This window comes from Mesoplodon bidens (genome assembly GCF_964165515.1).
Source record: "Mesoplodon bidens genome assembly, chromosome: 12".
In the NCBI taxonomy this organism is placed as follows: Eukaryota; Metazoa; Chordata; class Mammalia; order Artiodactyla; family Ziphiidae; genus Mesoplodon; species Mesoplodon bidens.
Window position 1 is genome coordinate 48505198 of NC_138168.1, and position 13765 is coordinate 48518962.

The following is a 13765-nucleotide window of genomic DNA, read 5'->3' on the forward strand; positions in this document are numbered from 1 at the left end:
CTTTTCCCCATACCTAGTCTGCTAAGCTTCAGTCTTTCTGAAAATCTTCCAGTCCGCTCATACTATTTCCTCTGCCTGGTATGCTCTAGCTCTTGTACATTCCTTACCCCTCCCTCACCTGGTTAAGTCGTATGCATCTATCAGTTGTTAGTTGAGCTGTCACTTCCTCCAGGAAGTCTTCCTGAAGTGAAGGGCCTCTTCTGTGCAATCCATAGTGTCTGGACTTCCCCTTCATAGCGAGTCCCACCACACATTCACTGCGTGAGGACTTGCGAGCCATATCAGCTCTGTGCCCAGAGCAGTGTCTGGACTGTTTATGGTGAAATCAGGGATTGTAGGTGTACAATGTTGCATAGTGCATAGCACACAGTAGGTACTCAATACTTATTTGTGGAATAATTAATAAAAAGAAGAATAAAATCTAGCTGTCAGGTTGATTGACTTTATAGCATATCTGTCTATCCACGAAGTATGAACAACGGAATCTTGACTATTTTTAGACAGAGGTTGGAAGAATACCCACCTTAAAATTTAAAAAACAACAATAACGCCACCTGATATTTATTGGGTATCACGTGTAGGCACGGTGTGAAGTGCGTCACGTGTGCTATGTCATTTGTTCTCACAGTGATCCATGAGGCAAGTTCTATTATTTCTCCACATTGCAGATGAAGAAAATAAGACTAATGAAGGTTAATAATTTGGCCAAAGTCAGTTGGCAGAACCAAGATTCTATGAAACCCCCAAAGCCCTCCCCCCAAAAAAAACCCCATTCAACAAAATGGATAAATGAGTTCATCAAAAATGTACTGAGTACTTGTTTTGTGTAAAATACCAAAAGAGATGTACACCTACAACCCCTGATTTACTCCAGTGGAAATAACCAGGAACACTGAAGGGAGAGACTGTTTTGCATTTGGCTAGTTATTACCATCAGCCTTGCAAACAACGTTCTGTGTTACATGAAAAAAATGCAATTGGGCAAACCAGAAAACTTTCCAGCTCTTCTGCATCAGTTACTGTAATTTCATTATTTAGCATAAAATGTGAATGCTCAGGTTCATTAACAGTCAAATCCAGATGCAAATGTAAATAGAGAAATATAATGGAAAACCAAATAGCAGACTTTCATTATTTGCCTTATGTTGAAATTGATGCTAATGTTCTCCACTGTAAACAAGTACTGAATTACAGAATTTTTGGCCTGAAAGAAACCTAGAAATTATTCGCTCCAATTCTCCCCAGTTATTTTTAAGCTTGGGGACCAAAGGAAAATAACTAGTAAGTGTAAGAGATTACTGGGACTGTGGAAAATGTTTGGCAGTATTTAAGAAACCTGAATCTATACCTATCCTGAGACACAGCTATTCTACTCCTAGGATATTTCCAACAGAAATGCTTTCATTTTTCATCAAGTGATATATATGTTAATGCTCATACAAGCATTTTTTGGGAATAATCCCCAAATATAATCAATCTAGTGATCAATGTAGACTGGGTAAATAATATATGGTATATTTAAATGAAGAAATACACCATGTGGCAATGACAATAAAGTACAACTACATACAACCATGTGGCTGAATCTCGAAAACATTACGTTGAGGAAAAGGTGTCATACTTTTATCATGATTTTATTTGTATAAAGTTCAAAAAAGAACCTAATGCCACAAATCAGAAGAATGTTTACTGGGGTGAGGGTGGGAGGTGGTAGCTGGAAGGAGACAGGGATGTTTGCTGGAATGCTGGTGATTTTTGTCTCTTGATTTGAGTGCTGCTTACACAGATCTTCTCGCTTTGTGACCATGCATTGAGCTGTATACTTATTATGTGTGCATTTTCCCTGTATGTAAACCATACTTCAGTAAAAATCCACCCCCCGAAAAAAGAAAAGTTGGCACTTCCATTATCAGACTATATGTTACCAAGAAATCCTCTGGCACAATCAGAAAAATTTATAGAATGTGGTGAATCGTAATTCTGCTAAACTAACATTTGTTTCAGTCATATCAACAAAAATAAATACTTCAATATTGAAAACATTTGCTAAAGAAACGAATGTGTTTGATGAGAAAGCAAAAAACGCTATTTCCTTTGGCAAGCATCTGTGGGATTGGAAGTAGCAAATGTAAAGCTTCCAAAGTGTTACTGAATTTGTTTACATGCTCAGTTTACTCAGGATTCAGAATTTTGTGGAGTTGTATTTTTTAAAAACCATAGGGATAAAAATAATTGTAACAGAAATAAAAAGAATAAATTTCTAAAATGTTGCTATGGCTCTGTCCCAACTCCACACAGTTTACAATGTCTGTTAACGTTAACAGGCATCCAAAAAATATTTGCTATATGAATAAAAATATAGAACACTGAGTACTTTTTAGAATACATCTAATCAATCTTTGTCACACAGAGGTAAAATGAGTATTTTTTAATACCTGGTAAATAGCAAATTAACTATACTTCTTTACAATTTTAGTAGACAATAATAGAGAACAATGACTGAAAAAAATAGATATCTATTAAAGTGCTAATTAATATTATTTACAAAGTACCTGTAAATGATAGAACATCACTAAATGATTTATGAAGCAACAACTCATTTAGGATAAAAAAGTTTTTTTACTAAAGAAAAACTTGAAACTTGTTAGAACCTTAGAAAAATGAATAAAAAATCCACCTTCCTGTCCACTACCTTTAGAGAAAAAATTAAGACAGAAGTATTACTCTCCCTGGAATTAATCATATATTAAATTGGTGTCAAGAAAACCTTAGAAAATATGAGCTTTCAGGGAAAAACACTTACAATTTATATTTTCTACTTTTAAGTCATATATTCTTACTATGACTCTAAAAATCTGTCTAAACCACCATTAACATTTTAAGAGAAAGTTCTCCACTTTTACCAAACAGAAATAAATAATACCTGACAACAGCATTAGGGAACATAAACATAAAATTACCTGTTATTAAAAACTGAGCACATTTTTCTCAAATAAATATATTACTCAACTGTAAAATAGTATGTTTGCCATTCACACTAATGTTTCAACATTATGGTTCAATCTTCTAAAAAGCTGACATGGAAAATAATGGCGTAATAAACTAATTCATCATAATGTGCAAAAGAAACGGCTGGAATAAATTGTAATAACCTTTCAAAAACTAGCAGCTTTTAAAAGTATTAATTTCTACTCCAGATAATTGGAAAGGACACCTGGGTGGGTAGGCAATATTTTTTATGGGATTGCTCTGTCAGGAGCTCAGATTGTCTCTGGACTCAGCAATGATCATTTAGCACTAAATGACAGTGAATCTTGCAAATAGGTCTTCCTAGATAGCGTTTGCCATAAATTACCAAACTCAGCTCCCCTCAAGGTCAGCCATATGAGAGGGCAGGTATCAAACGGTCTTTGCCGAGACCTAGAGTGGTCCTCGGGTTTCTCATAAATGGACAATAGTTGTGTTGGCTGCCATAAAATCAATGTAATGGACTGACAACATAAATTACTGTCAAAATTTGACAACATTTGTCCCTAGAAAACAACTGAAGAATGCTTTTATATCAAAGCTGGGGAAAATGGATAACAATATGTTTTGCTCTATACTAGAACATAAATATTCTTAACAATGCTAAGTGGGGAATGAATTAATATTAGAAGCCATAATATGTCTTACTTGATGCACTAAAAACAGCATCTAAGTAATATTAAAATGACACTTGCTTTTTGAAGTAACTTATATATATATATATATATATATATATATATATATATATATATATATATATATATATATATATAATAGTAGTGCAACGGAGAGAGAGACAGAGAGAGAGAGAGAGAGAGAGAGAGAGTGTGTGTGTGTGTGTGTGTTCGTTCTAGGGAAGACGGTTGCATTTGCCTGGCACTGGGTATTTTTATTAAACCTAAACAACTGAAAAGAATATTGATGTCTTTCTAGTTTTATTTTATCTATGTAGTCCACTGGATCCATAGGAAAGGTATATTCTTCTGCTCTCACACCACCTTGGATAAGTCATTTGAATTCACTTTCTCTATAGCTTAATTTTTCCATCTATAAAGTAAAATAATTATTATACAAAGACATCTTGAAGACAATGGAAATAATCCTTGGGGGAAGGCACCAAATAAACCCCAAATTACTAGAGAATCATATCAATAATGTGTGAAAATAATGTACTCTAGACATTCAATTCACTGTTTTAGAAGTCAATTTGGTAGAAAATACAACAGCTAAACTAATAAATTGGAATTCTGGAGGTAAATTAAATATCAACATTTTGCCAAATTTTCTTTACTCATCTAATTTTGCTACCATTCTGTAACTATGGTTGTTATTATTATTATTACTATTACTACTATGATATACAGTTAGAATTATTCTCTCAGGCATTTTTACAATATCATCTACTATCTCTTGGAAAGCAGGACTTCACTGTAGATTTTGCTAAAAGTAATGCTACTTGAGTAAAAGCAAGATCTTCCTTGAATCTAATGACATCTCAGACCATGAATATTGTATATAACATCCAGTGAACTCTATCCACTTTTATAAACTATACAAGTTCCTAAACAGAATTTAAAGTTAATCTATTTTGTGCCTCTCTCTCCCGTATCTAGTCATCACCTTCTTTTATGTCTTTCTTTGCACTCTCTCTTGCATTTAATTCTTTCCTTCTAGTCCCATTGTTACTCTCTCCAGAACCTCATCAGCTTAGACCGAAATTATTGCAATAGTTTCTTTGCTCTTGTTCTCTTTCCACCAAACCATCCTCCCTAGTCCTGCCAAATTAATCTTTTTTAAAGCACTATTTTAATTATGTCATTCCCCTGCTCAAAATTTTTCAATGACTCCCCATCATCTGGAGGCCAAAGGCCAGAGTCTTCAGCTAGAATCGAAGCCTTTGGCTATCTGGCCTGACCTCCTTTTCCAATCTTATCTTTTCCAGTTCCCGTTCACAAACCTTCAGGATAATAAATGTACTTGCTGCCTGGGCACCTCCACCACAAACACCGGCCCGGCCAGTGCCATCCATCCTCTCTGTCTAGTCAGTTGCCTTCCTTCAGAAAGGCTTTTTTTCCCACTTCAACCCATAGTCAGCACCTCCAGCCATGAAATTGAAGCATTCATTTTTTGGTGTTTAACATGATTTATTTCACTGTTGCAATATTACTTAACTCAGTCTTTGTTGCTTAATAGTTATCGTGTCTTTTCTCCCTAATTAATTTGTAAAGGTCTTTGAGGGCAAGGGTGTTTGAGTTCTTATTATCTGCCAATCTCCCTAGCATACACTTATAAAAATAGCTTGGCAATCAATAGATATTTGTTTAATGGATAAATGCACAATGCTGCTCTAGCCTTCTTGTAAGATTAGGATGAAAGCTATCCAGTTGTGTTTGTAACTTGTAGTATACCAGCACAGCAATTTATGTAAATGAGACAGTTTTCCTAAATTTAATACATGCTTCAATTCTTAAGTTCTTAGTGAAATTCTAGATTATAAAGTATAAGCTGGGCACATTAGATAGTTAATGTTAACTCTGACTTTAATGTAAACATGAGCACTATTAGAAGAAACACAGACTAGTGCATATTCATTGAATTAGTGCTAATTTTCTGGAAGTCTCTTACTAACAGAAAGCTCAGTAATTTCTAAACAAAACTAAAATCATTCTGAGAATAAATTCAGAGAAAAAAGATAATGATGCAGCAGTACACCACCTAAAATATAAATCAGACATAATTATATTTTAGCTTATAATAGTCTGTAGAAAGATTATGAATTTTGGAACTTGGCAAGACCTGAGTTGGCAACACGGTTCTGCTACTTACCAGGGGTGCCATCTTGAGTTAGTAACTCAATGCCTTGAACCTTAAATTTCTCACAAGGTAGATGGGAATATTAATATCCAATTCATTTGAAATAAAAGGAATCCAAATTGGAAAGGAAGAAGTCAAACCGTCACTGTTTGCAGATGACATAATACTATATATAGAAAATCTTAAAAGATGCCACCAAAAAACTATTAGAACTAATAAATGAATTCAGTAAAGTACAAAATTAATATATAGAAATCTGTTGCATTTATACACATTAAAAATGAACTATCAGAAAGAGAAATTAATAAAACAATCCCATCTACAATTACATCAAAAAGCATGAAATATCTAGGAATAAATCTAACCAAAGAGGTATAAGACTTGTACTCTGAAAACTATAATACAATGATCAAAGAAGTTGAAGATGACACAAACAAATAGAAAGTTACCATGCTTATGGACTGGAAGAATTAATATTGTTAAAATGGCCATATTCCCCAAGGTAATCTATAGATTAAATGCAATCCCTATCAAAGTACTGAAGGCATTTTTCACAGAACTACAACAAATAATCCTAAATTTTGCATGGAAACACAAAAGACTTCAAATAGTCAAAGCAATCTCGAAAATTGGAACAAAGCTGGAGGTATCATGTGCCTTAATTTCAAACCATACTACAAAGCTACAGTAATCAAAACAGTGTGGAACTGGCACAAAAACAGCTGCATAGATCAATGGAACAGAATTGAGAGCACAGAAATGAATCCATACTTCTATGGTCAATCAATCTGTGACAAAGGAGGCAAGAACAAACAATGGGGAAAAGACAGCCTCTTCAATAAATGGTGTTGGGAAAACTGAATGGCTGCATGCAAAAGAATCAAACTGGATGACTTTCTCACACCATATACAAAAATAAACTCAAAATAGATTAAAAACTTAAATATAAGACCTGAAACCATAAAACTCCTAGAAGAAAACATAGGCAGTACACTCTGACATTTGGTCTTAGAAATATTCCTTTTTTTTAGATTTTTTTTTCCCTCAGGTAAGGGCAACAAAAGCAAAAATAAACAAATGAGACTACATCAAACTAAAAACCTTTCACACAATGAAGGAAACTATCAACAAAAGGAAAGACAGCCTACTGAATGGGAGAAGATATTTGCAAATGATTTATCTGTTAAGAGGTTAATATCCAAAATATGCAAAGAACGCATACAACACAACATCAAAAAAACAACAACCCAATTAAAAATTGGGCAGAGAACCCAAATAGACATTTTTCCAAAGAAGACATACAGATGATCAACAGACACATGAAAAGACGACCAATATCACTAAACATCAGGGAAATGCAAATTAAAACCATTGAGATATCACCTCACAACTGTCAGAATGGCTATTACCAAAAAGACAACAAATAATAAGTGTTGACAAGGATGTGGAGAAAAGGGAACATCTGTGCACAGTTGGTGGGAATGTAAATTGGTGCAGCCACTATGGAAAACAGTATGGAGGTTCCTCAAAAAGTTAAAAACAGAACTGCCATACAATCCAGCAATTTCACTTCTGGATATTCACCTGAAGAAAACAAAAACACTAATTTGAAAAGACATATGTATGCCAATATGCATGGCAGCATTATTTGCAAAGGCAAGATATGGAAACAACTTAAGTGTCCATCAGCGATGAATGGATAAAGATGTTGTACACATACACACACACAAAATGGAATATTACTCAGCAATTAAAGAAAGAAATCTTGCCATTTGTGATAACATGGATGGACCTACAGGGTATTATGCTAAATAAAATGAGCCAGGCAGAGAAAGACAATCACCATAAGATTTCACTTATATGTGGAATCTAAAAAACAAAACAAACAAACACAACAAAACAAAATGAAAATAGACTTTTAGACACACAGAAGAAACGGGGTTGCCAGAGTGTAAGGGGATGGAGGTGGGTGAAATAGGTGAAGGGGATTAAGAGGTACAAACCTCCAGTTATAAAATAAATAAGCCATGGGGATGTAATATACTGCATAAGCAATGTGGTCAATAATCTTATGATAATTTTGGGGACAGATGGTTACTAGACTTATTGTGATGATCGTTTCATAATATATGCACATGTCAAATCACTACATAGTAAGCTTGAAATTAATACAATATTGAACATCAACTATATTTCAATAAAAAAACTTCAAAAGAATATCCACTTAATTTGAAAAACCTGAGATGATTGAACTCTTCTGAGCTGGTTATTAGGATAATGAATTTAAAGCCCCTAGGGCACCTAGCCCAGTACACAGCCCAGCACATTAATAAATGGTAGCTATTATTATTGTTTTGTTTTCAGAATTTTTCTTTTTTACTCATTACCTCCTATCTATTATGGAGGTAACTGGCTTCCCTAATAGTTAAAGAGCATGAGTACAGGAGTCTAAAAGATTTGGGCTTGAATTGTGGTGCTACCATTTACTAGTTTACTAATCTCTTTATTAACCTCTCTGAACTCCACTTGTCTAAGGATATATGGGGAAAATAAAATCTCCTTGCAAGAGATACCTATTTTAAAGTGTCTAGCATAGAGCAGGCCCTCTACGAATGTCAGATAATATAATTCATATGAGTCTCCTCTGAGATGGGTACCATCCTACTATGTGTTGAGGAACACATGTGTATGAATATTTTTGGAGTAAGGGAGATAGAAGCATTTTTCTCTGTTATATTCCAGTACTTTTCAGAAAAACGTAATTTGGTATTATAAAAATTATTCTTATAAATAATATTCATATAGTGACTTACAGTTTACAAAATACTTTTATAACTTAGGACAAGACCCTAAAAATATTCCCCAAATTAGCCATTTGTTGCTATATTATTGAAATCATTATCTTTGCAACCCCTTCTACCATCAAGATGCTTAATAATTAACAATAATGCTAAACTGAAAATATTAGGGAGGCTATTTCAAAAAAGTTAAATGTGTTATTGTCATAGGCCTATAGTTTTAGGAATACTTGACAGCTGAAATTGGCCAGATGAAACTGAACAATTGATGATAGCTTTTCCATATCAGCAGTAATCTTGGAAGCCTCTTCTAGGCAGGCTTTCACAAAAGACCCTTACCAAAGTGGTTTCTTAATTTCTCTTTTACTTCTTGAATACTGTTCTAAGTATCAGATAGGTTACCTGTTCTCATTCAGGTTAAAATACAATTAAAAAAAATCTGGTAGGTGGTTTCTGGAACTTTGCATGTAAACAAAAGGGTAGAAAAAATGTGGGTAATTTTCTTAAATCTAAATGCATTAGGTCATATGCTGAGATTAATGATTTATTGTCTAAACTCAGTAGGAATGCAATTAAATGCTCAGAAATGGAAAGCACCTTACAGTTTTTTTAAGACTGAGCTGTTTTTATTATCATAGTAACTGAAGCACATGCTTAATAACTCATCAAATACATTGACTTCTCTTCAACATCTACAAAGTCAAAACCAGACATCAGGTACAACTTGAGTGCCATTAATTTCTCTGAAAAACTTTTGAAGAGATTGTTTCAAGAAGCAGCAGGCTGCATCCCACCGAGGCCTGTAGGATATTTTAGGTCAGGGGACCCCAAACCCTGGGCCACAGGCCAGTATCGGTCTGTGGCCTGTTAGGAACCGGGCCACACAGCAGGAGGTGAGCAGTGGGCCAGCGAGCAAAGCTTCATCTGTATTTACAGCCGCTCTCCATCTCTCACATTACCGCCTGAGCTCCACCTCCTGTCAGGTCAGCGGTGGCATTATATTTTCATAAGAGCACGAACCCTACTGTGAACTGTGCATGCGAGGGATCTAGGTTGCGTGCTCCTTATGAGACTCTAATGCCTGATGATCTGAGGTGGAGCTGAGGCGGTGATGCTAGTGCTGGGGAGTGGCTGCAAATACAGATGATCATTAGCGGAGAGGTCTGACTGCACAGAGACCATAATAAATCAACTGCTTGCAGACATATCAAAACCCTATCAGTGAGTGGCAAGTGACAATGAAGTTGCATCTGGTGGCAGGCTTTACAGTGGCAAGTGAGTTGATGTACTTCAATTGTACAGCTGCATCTGGTGGCAGGCTTTAAGTCAGAATCCGACACTTATTTTAGTCCATGTGTGGCCCGCCCATTATTTTATTTACCTCTTCCATCCAAGCCTCTTTCCCACACTGTACACTTGCTCACGGTTTTGGTGAGCCCACAAGCTAACCCTAGCCAAAAAGAGTAAAAAACAAACGTTGCTGGAGAGCTTCTCTGAAAAGGGGAAAGGCTCAATGATGAGACAGCAGAAGAGTCTAAGACTGCCAACAAAAAGAAAGCTGCATTTAAAAGAAAATACCAAGAGTCCTACTTAAATTACGGATTCATTGTAACAGGTGATTCACATTCTCCAAGCCCGCTTTGTATAATATGTGGCAACCGGCTATCCAATGAAGCCATGAAACCTTCAAAACTTTTTCGCCACATGGAGACCAAGCACCCTGCATTAAAAGACAAGACTTTGGAGTTTTTCCAAAGAAAAAAGAGTGAACACAAAGAACAGAAGCAATTATTGAAGGCCACCACTTCATCAGATATGTCTGCACTGAGAGCATCATTCTTAGTGGCTAACCGCATTGCTAAAGCTAAGAAGCCCTTTACTACTGGAGAAGAGTTGATCCTGCCTGCTGCTAAGGACATCTGTCGTGAACTTTTGGGAGAGGCTGCAGTTCAAAAGGTGGCACGTGTTCCTCTTTCGGCAGCACCATAACTAGACGAACTGATGAAATAGCAGAGGATATTGAGGCACAATTGTTAGAGAGGATTAATGAGTCACCATGGTACGTAATCCAGTTTGACGAGTCTACCGATGTTGACAACAGGGCAACAATGCTTGTTTTTGTGCCATATATTTTTCAGGAGGATGTGCATGCGGATATGTTATGTGCACTTTTGTTGCCAACCAACACCACAGCTACAGAACTATTCAAGTCTTTGAATGATTACATATCAGGAAAACTGAACTGGTCATTTTGTGTTGGTATATGCGTGGATGGAGCAGCTGCCATGACTGGACAGCTTTCTGGTTTCACTACTCGGGTCAAAGAGGTCGTTTCTGAATGTGAGTCTATGCACTGTGTCATCCCTAGAGAAATGCTGGCTAGCTAAAAAATGTCACCTGAACTTAACAACGTTTTGCAGGATGTGATTAAAATTATCAACCACATTAAAGTACATGCCCTTAACTCACATCTGTTCGCGCAGCCCTATGAGGAGATGGATGCAGAGCACACGTCTTCTCTTATACACAGAAGTGAGATGGCTTTCTAAAGGTAGATCACTTGTCAGAGTTTTTGAGTTACGAGAGCTGCTCCAGAGATTCCTTTTAGAAAAATAGTCACCACTGGCAGCACATTTCAGTGACACAGAATGGGTCGCAAAACTTGCTTCCTTGTGTGACATATTCAACCTACTCAACGAGCTCAATCTGTCACTTCAGGGGAGAATGACAGCTGTATTCAAGTCACCAGATAAAGTGGCTACATTCAAAGCCAAACTGGAATTATGAGGGCAATGAGTCAACATTGGGATTTTTGACATGTTGTAAACATTAGCAAAGATTTTGAAAAAGACTGAGCCAGGGACTTCTTTCTCCTAGCTGGTGCATGATCACCTATTTCAGCTTACAAAAGAGTCTGAGCATTACTTCCCAACCACAAAAGACTCCCAAACTGGGAAGGAATGGATCCGCGACCCATTTGTGAATAAGCCAGGTGAATTGACTTTGTGCTAGAAGAGGATCAACTTCTTGAGATCACAAATGACGGCGGCCTTAAAAGTATGTTTGAGATAACTTCAAATCTCCACACATTCTGGATTAAAGTCAAGGCAGATGTGGCACATATATACAATGGAATATTACTCAGCCATAAAAAGAAATGAAATTGAGATATTTGTAGTGAGGTGGATGGACCTAGAGTCTGTCATACAGAGTGAAGTCAGAAAGAGAAAAACAAATATCGTATGCTAACACATATATATGGAACCTAAGGAAAAAAAAAAAAAGGTCATGAAGAAACCAGGAGTAAGATGGGAATAAAGACACAGACCTACTAGAGAATGGACTTGAGGATATGGGGAGGGAGACAAAGCTGTGACAAAGTGAGAGAGTGGCATGGACATATATACACTACCAAACGTAAAATAGATAGCTAGTGGGAAGCAGCTGCATAGCACAGGGAGATCAGCTCGGTGGTCTGTGACCACCTATAGGGGTGGGATAGGGAGGGTGGGTGGGAGGGAGACGCAAGAGGGAAGAGATATGGGAACATATGTATATGTATAACTGATTCACTTTGTTATAAAGCAGAAACTAACACACCACTGTAAAGCAATTATACTCCAATAAAGATGTTAAAAAATAAATAAAAATAAGGTCAAGGCAGAATATCCTGAGATTGCCACAGAAGCACTGAACTCTATCAGTTATCCATAACTCCATATCCATAGAGTTATCCATAACTCTAGGCATGTGGGCTTCAGTAGTTGTGGCACGCAGGCTCAGTAGTTGTGGCACACAGGCTTAGTTGCTCTGCGGCATGTGGGATCTTCCCGGGCCAGGGATCAAACCCGTGTCCCCTGCATTGGCAGGCAGATTCATAACCACTGTGCCACCAGGGAAGCCCCATAGAAAGTTTTTTAAAAAACCTTGCCAAGGTCACACAGTTAGTAGTTGGCTGGGCAGCAACTCAAACTCAGGCAGCCTTGCTCTAGAGTCTGTGTTCTTAACCACTCCCCTTTGTTGCCTCGCTCCATCATGGTAGCTCTTTTCAAGCCCATTTCCCCTGGTCCTGGACTCTGATACAAAAATGCAACAGATCCTGCCTCTTCAGAAATAAACAGCTACACTGAGAACACAGGATAGATGCATGAAGAGAGAAACAACCATACATGATAGAAGTTGTCAAATGCCAGAGGAGAGGTATGACTACAAGCCCAACACACATTTGAAAGGAAGGAATGAACTGGGATGGGGAACCAGCAAGATGTTGTCATGTACGTGAAACCTGACTTAGGTCTTGGAGGAAAAACAGAACTAAAACCAGCAGAGAGGATTTGGGGAAGTTATTTCAGATAGTGGGACAGCAAAGACAAAGGCCTTCTGTGCTCAGGAAACAAGATTCAGTGCCAGTGGGAAATGTTTCTATATGGGAACGTTGAGATTACAGAATCAGGAGGCAGTTTAAAGTCATTCTGTAGAATGTTTTAAAAGCCCACAGAGGAGAGAGGACCTCCTGCTGGAGAGCCGTTCTGCATTTCTGAGTGGCTGTGTGCATATGTGCATGCCTCCAAGTCCTGCCAAGCAGGGCTTTCAAAAGGCTGATGAGACGGCGGGTGCATAACATGAATGGGAAAGATAGATGATGGATTGCAGGAACACACAGAAGTCTTTGCTACACATACCTACATTCAGACACCTCCAGTTATTCCAGCGATGATTATCTGGTTGGTGGATGCTCCATGGCCTCTCCGCATCTACTGCTGTCCTTTTGGCTTGTTCCCTGCTCTGTTAGCACCTGGGGGTAGAGACAGAGGCAAAGTGATCTTCCCACTAGTCTTTTTTTTTTTTTTCTCTCCACTCCTCAATATCTGTGGTTAAAAATTTGTGTTGGAAGAAGCATATCAGGTATGATCAGAACATTTCTTTTTTTTTTTAAAGTACTTCCAGTCTTTTTATTAAACAATTTGTTTTTTTAAAAATTTTATTTATTTATTTATGGCTGTGTTGGGTCTTCGTTTCTGTGTGAGGGCTTCCTCTAGTTGCGGCAAGTGGGGGTCACTCCTCATCACGGTGCACGGGCCTCTCACTATCGCGGCCTCTCTTGTTGCGGAGCACAGGCTCCAGAC

At 37.2% G+C, this 13765-nt stretch overlaps 1 protein-coding gene across 6 annotated transcripts in view; it reads right to left on the minus strand.

Annotated features, from left to right (window-relative positions):
* The window catches only part of HS3ST5 (heparan sulfate-glucosamine 3-sulfotransferase 5), a 288558-nt gene that overhangs the window by 99676 nt on the left and 175117 nt on the right, over positions 1-13765 (minus strand). For 5 of the 6 annotated variants that reach the window (XM_081251470.1, XM_081251471.1, XM_081251466.1 and 2 more), the window contains one exon: positions 13322-13434. The gene's annotated coding sequence lies outside the window, so the exon portion shown is untranslated. The remainder of the gene's footprint in view (positions 1-13321; positions 13435-13765) is intronic. The other variant, XM_081251467.1, reaches the window with a different exon arrangement.